Genomic DNA, 6000 nt, shown 5'->3' with positions numbered 1-6000 from the left:
GCCTAAATGCAGATTACGTCCTTTACGTCCTTCAGAACTGACAGTAAACATCGCGCCTTGCTTGTTGTTCATCCAGAAGTATCCATTTTTGACACGCATTTTACACTTCCAGCTGCCTGCTGGCGGTTTGATTTGTTTTTATTTCCGTCTGTAGTTGCTTTATGTGAATGTGAAGTTGGTTTGCATACTGTTTTTTTTTTTTTTTAAGACGCTTCTGGGAGTCTGGGAAGGAAGGTGACATGCAAATGCACTCAGCCCTGCTTTTTACACATGCTGCAGCAGTGGTGTCCTGATAGTAATAAAGCTGATAAGTCGAGGAGCTTAAGAGTAAATGCTGAATAATCTTAATATTTTTTACATGCTGTTTGCTTACACACAGTTCACACGTCTTGCAGAGCTGAGGCGGACTAATAGGCAACTGCTGTTCCTCTTGCATATCTGGCCCTGAAGTGTCCTGGAGCAAAGCACTTCGCTCTATGTGGTGTGAATTCCTATCCCTCTCATGGTTCGGCCCTGAAGGTGGATTTGTAATAGTACCAAACACTGTTTGTCTCACTGCACTGTGAACTCTTTTCTTACCATCAACCTGCCAGCGGATTGTTGTGTGCACATGCCATGTTGACATCTCACACCTGTACTCACTTTATCATATACAGTGCGTGCATACCAAGTCATTAAAATGGGGGGGGGGGGCTTCTGTATTTTGTTATCGGTTCTCACCCTTCAATTTGTTCACAACTCTCTACAAGGACAACTTTGAAATCCTGAAAATGGCTGTCACTTTTAATGAGGTTATGTTTAATCACATTATGTTTGATCAGGTTAGATTTGATCAGTTTTAGGTTTGATCCCATTGTTTTTATACGTACAGTATTTGGGCGGAAATTCTTCTTGATTAGCGTTGTTTAATCACGACACAAACACAGCAGTAAACAAGATACATTTTTCAAATTAGAGATTCTGGCAGGCAGAGCTGATTGTATCCCCTATGTTTTTTTTCAGTCATTATTTCAGTTGAAAATCTTTACTCATGAGCGTTGGAAAGGAGGCTCTGACTAATTGTTTAGCTTTAAATCCAGGAGGAGCAATGGGGATTCTGTCCTGGATGTAGGTGAAGCAGCTTTTTTATTTTTGTGGGGGTTGCTGGGGGTGTATCCGGTTTTGTAGGGGTTACTGCAGGAGGATGGGATACAGGGGGCTCTACAGACCCGGTTCTTATAAAAAATCAAAATGTGTATTTATATTCTTGGCAAACAGTCAGGCATGTTGTTAGTGGGTGTTACGCCAGTGACTCTATCATTCTGTTGATTTCATGTAATTCTTACATATTCGTTGATTCAATAAACTGAATTCAGAAAATCTCTGGAGCTCTATAACACCGTCTAACACGCTGTTCCAATTAAGTGCAGCATCTGTGACTAACTAAATGCTGTATTTTTGTGTTGTTTTCTTTTTAACCATATGTTATTTTCCGGCAATTAACATAATGGTTTAAAGGTACAATGTGTAATATTTAGCAACATTTATTGGTGAAGCTGTGTAGTCTTCAGTTAGCATCACAACCCAACAGATGTTTAGTTTGTCCACAGTGAGCTACTGTAATAACATGGTGATCCAAAATGGCCGTGTCCGTAGAGCTGACCCGATTCCTGATATAAATATAAAACAACAATCCATAAACTATTGATGATTTCACACAAATTAAGTATAATTATTATATCTTCAATTTCCCCTAAATAAAAGTAATTCCACCTAAATTTTACACACTGGCCCTTTAAACCTTCTCCAAATGTCATTCTTGTTAGTCTTTTGTTTTCACTTACGAGCTCTTAGTCCTTCAAAACCATGGAAATTGAAGGAAAAGCAAACTAAGAGTGGAAAAAAAAAACATATATTAAAAGTGAGTTTTTCAGGCAGCAGAAGGATTGCCAAATAATCCTTTGGGCGCTTAAATAAGTCCGAGTAAAACCTCCTCTCCTGCGCTTCCACAGCAGGAGGGTCAATGAAAAACGACGACCTCTCTAAGCTGCAGCAGCTATAATGTGCGTGTGTTGGAAACATACAGCTGCTTAGACTTAGGAATTGCCCACAGAGTGACTTGGCAGATTAAAGTGACAAAATTGAAGTACTTAAATAAGCGCTGCTGCTGCCCATAATGCCCTGCAAAAAAGTGTCCTCGTGTTTCGCAGCATCAGACACAAATGACCTGAAAATCAAGAGGTGAAAAGGTGCCTTGTAGAATTTTAAAATCTCTCTGACCTAATGTGTCAGCGACACGCTGTTTTTGTGTAATGTCACAATATCTCCTCCCTGGAGCCGCCGCATCTGGAGAGAAAGTATTCCCTAAAACCTTGTTTTTGTTAACCTTAGTTTCTCTATGGAAGCCCGTTTCAGCCAGAAAAAAAAAAGAGGTATGAAAAGTAAAAATTCTGAGATAAAAAGTTGAAATTCTGAGATAAAAAGTCAAAAATATGAGATAAAAATTCTAAAATATGAGATAAAGAATAGAAATTATGAGATAAAAAGTCATAATTATGAGATAAAAGGTCAAAAATATGAGATAAAAAGTCATAATTATGAGCGATAAAGTCGAAATGATGAGATAAAAAGTCAGAATTATGAAATAAAAAGTCGAAATTATGAGATAAAAAGTCAGAATAATGAGATACGTGTGTCACTACCTAATGACGTGTTTTGTGATGAGCTGCAACGCAACACACGTGTGCAAGCTCAGCAAGTCAATGAAAACAGTGGATGGCTGCGTGTTTACACTTGTCATTACAATTGACCCTATAATATGCCACAGTACCATCGTCTACTGACAGGAAAAACATCTCGACTATGACTAATTTTCATAAACTCTTCAGGGTTGTGGAAATCCACATATTGATTTGTGTGTTGGTGGGGGCTTTGACACGAGCTGTTGATGTGATTTATAACACAAATCATAGAGGAGAGGAAAATCATCTGATTGCACCCCCTGACAAGAGGACTCATCCTAATCATCTCCGCCTGGATAAAAGCACTGCCACTGTAAATATTCAGTGCACTTCTATCAGCCTCTGCTGCTGCACGATACAATCACACTGACCTCATGTGATTTAAGGCAATCAGCCCTCACAGCTTGTGTGAAATTGTATTGTTCAGTTGCAAAAGAAATGGGGTTATGATTCTGTAAAACTGATCCTACAGAGTGGCCCCAGAATAATCCTGTGCTGTCATTAAGCAGACGTCAGTGTGTGAAAAGCTGTTCACTCCTCCAGAATGTTGGGAGGAGTTAATCATTGAGCAGAATGGAAAAGATTTGTAATAATGGAGACTTTAGCGGCTGCAGCAGAGGATATTTTAATCAACTGTATTTGGCAAGTTTATATTGAATATAGAATATGCAACGTATCGTCATATGTGACTGTTTTAAGATTTTGGGCCAGCGGTTGCATCACAGGGAAGTGTCAAATCCAAATGAAAAAGGAATAGGTCTAAATTAAATTGGATCTTGAAAATAAGTCATTATTAGAGAATTATAAATGAAGTTCATGTCTTTTATGACAGACATTAAATTATTATTATTAATGTTCAAATTGAAGTCCATCGTTGAGATATTGACTTTTGCAGGAATCACTGTGGGAATACATGTCCATGTAAATACACACATGTGAGCAGAACTCCTAACTGGTTCCTATTTATATATTAAAATGTATAATTTTGTCTTTCAACCTGTCTTGTATAACTTATTTTGTTTTTTCAGCACAATGTAAAACAGACAAAAGATTGGTCTGATTGCTGATTGATGCAGAGATATCAACTGCAACTTTCATTTATGTATTTATGCATTTATGTATTTATGCATGTCACCAGTGTAGAAAATTACCTGGGCTGAGAAATATTTATATTTAACTGTGTGTCGGGGGCCTGTCGAGGGCCTGTCGGGGGGACAATCAGCAAAAGTCAGATTGTTTTAATTGTGTCTGGAACAAGTAGGAGACTGTGCTTAAACCATGACAGTGCAGAAAACTGTAAACAATTTTATTCATTAAACAATCGGCTTTTCTTCTCTGACATTAACATAGACCTTAACTTACCACAGCTGGTAGTTGGTTGCAGTAAAATCTGATTCATTGTAATTAAATTAAAACCAGCTATATTTACACATGGATTATTTGTTGACATTTTAATTCAGTCCTGTCTCGTGTGCATTAGATGAGCATGTGGCTCGTCATCATCGGTGTCATGCGGCGTGCAGTAACTGCCCGTGCATTCATCAGCAACATTATACATTTAATTATAAGCCTGACAACATGGAATCCCATAAATAAACATCCTCTTGCGATGATTCACCGTCAAGACTGAGCATCAACACATCATTTGGTAATATTGGTCTGATATGGCACATCATTTATGAAATGTACACTGATTATCAGCACACCACATAGGATTAGTAAAAATGAATTGTCTGTATGGGTCAACTTATAAATCCAAATTTAGTTATCAATCACTTCTAATTTGTCCAAACAAATATTTAAATTATTCAACAATTATCTTATCTCTTTTTGCCTTCCTTTCTTTTATCAAGTGTGTTCTCCCTTGTGCTTGCAGTCTATACATCAAGCTTGACTACTATGTGGTGGCCTTCATTTTAAACGTTTTTCTTCCTGTTGCTCAGTAAAAGATCACTGCCCAGAAACTGGAGTGGCAATGGTGGCTTATACGCCCTGCGCGATGACTCACACATTTCCCAGCTATGCTCATTGAAAAGGTGATTTTCTGCCTGTCCGGATCAATAAGCCAGCTTGGCATATCAAGTGCTCCTCATATGAATACAGCAGAATTTAGCCTTTCAGACCATGATGTGCAGGGTTCGGTGAGGAAGCCGTGTCTAATTTATTAGTATCTTTAAAGGGGCTTATTACGGGATTACTAAAGTGGCAGTTAGAAGTAAGTACAATGAAAGTCTATGAGTATGTAACCTAACAAAGGTCAAACACGTACCTACCTTTTCTCTTCTTCTTCCTCTTCTTGTACATCTATGCAAGTATTACTGTTTAGGTAGAGTCACACAGTTAGGCAGGTGTAATGGACTTAAACCTAAGCCCCACCAGCTGCATCCAATTGTGCAAACAAGACTTCTACAAATACCCATTACTACCCTGATGGATCATAGCATCTGCTTGTCAGTCTGTATTCAAGCCATTCAAATATTGTCTGCCTGCAGCCTGTTTTTTTCACTTTGACTGGCCTGATTTTCCTCTCTTTGACTGCTCCACGCTGGACCCCTGCCTTCAGACTTTCATCCTTTCATCAGATCTGCTCCTCTACTCCTGGATCCCACATAGATCAGGCTCCTTCTTCACTAAAACGCTCTCCCTACCTAACCTCCATGCTCACCCCTGGCTCCTTTAAAACATAAATAAACAGTCTCTTGGTTTACTCCACTTGCTTGCCTTTGTGTACCAAAGTAAACCAAACTACCAAGTTTCAAAAGTGACAGTCTAGTGACAGGTTTGCAGAATTGTCAGTTTCAGAATATGATCACAAGATGCATTCATAGAATATGTTCCAGTCTAACTGTTACATTAATATGTGAGCAGCAGTTGTTGCTGGTTTAAGTGAAGCACTGAGTAACACTATATTTCTGCACCATAGTGTGTAATGCAGTTCAGTACATTAGAGATTAAACATGACTTCATGCATGTTTAATCTCTAATAATATGCCTAGCATATGCCTAACCATTTTTAAAAAAAGTATTATTATTATTATCTATATTCAGAATGTTGCATGTTTATGGTAAGGAGGTCTAAAAAAATTACCAAAACATTTGTATTTATATAGAAAAAAAACCTCACATAATTATAGCTTCATAAATGTAGGCTTTTCATACACATACAATTCAGACTATATTTTTCTTACACAAACCCTGACAGTTTACTTATCTATCTCACATTAATGCATCTGAATGGTATAAACGCTGTAATGACTACATTTAATACGAGTGTAGACAG

This window comes from Solea solea, chromosome 11 (genome assembly GCF_958295425.1).
Source record: "Solea solea chromosome 11, fSolSol10.1, whole genome shotgun sequence".
Taxonomy (NCBI): domain Eukaryota; kingdom Metazoa; phylum Chordata; class Actinopteri; order Pleuronectiformes; family Soleidae; genus Solea; species Solea solea.
Note: the sequence above shows the minus strand (reverse complement) of the source record.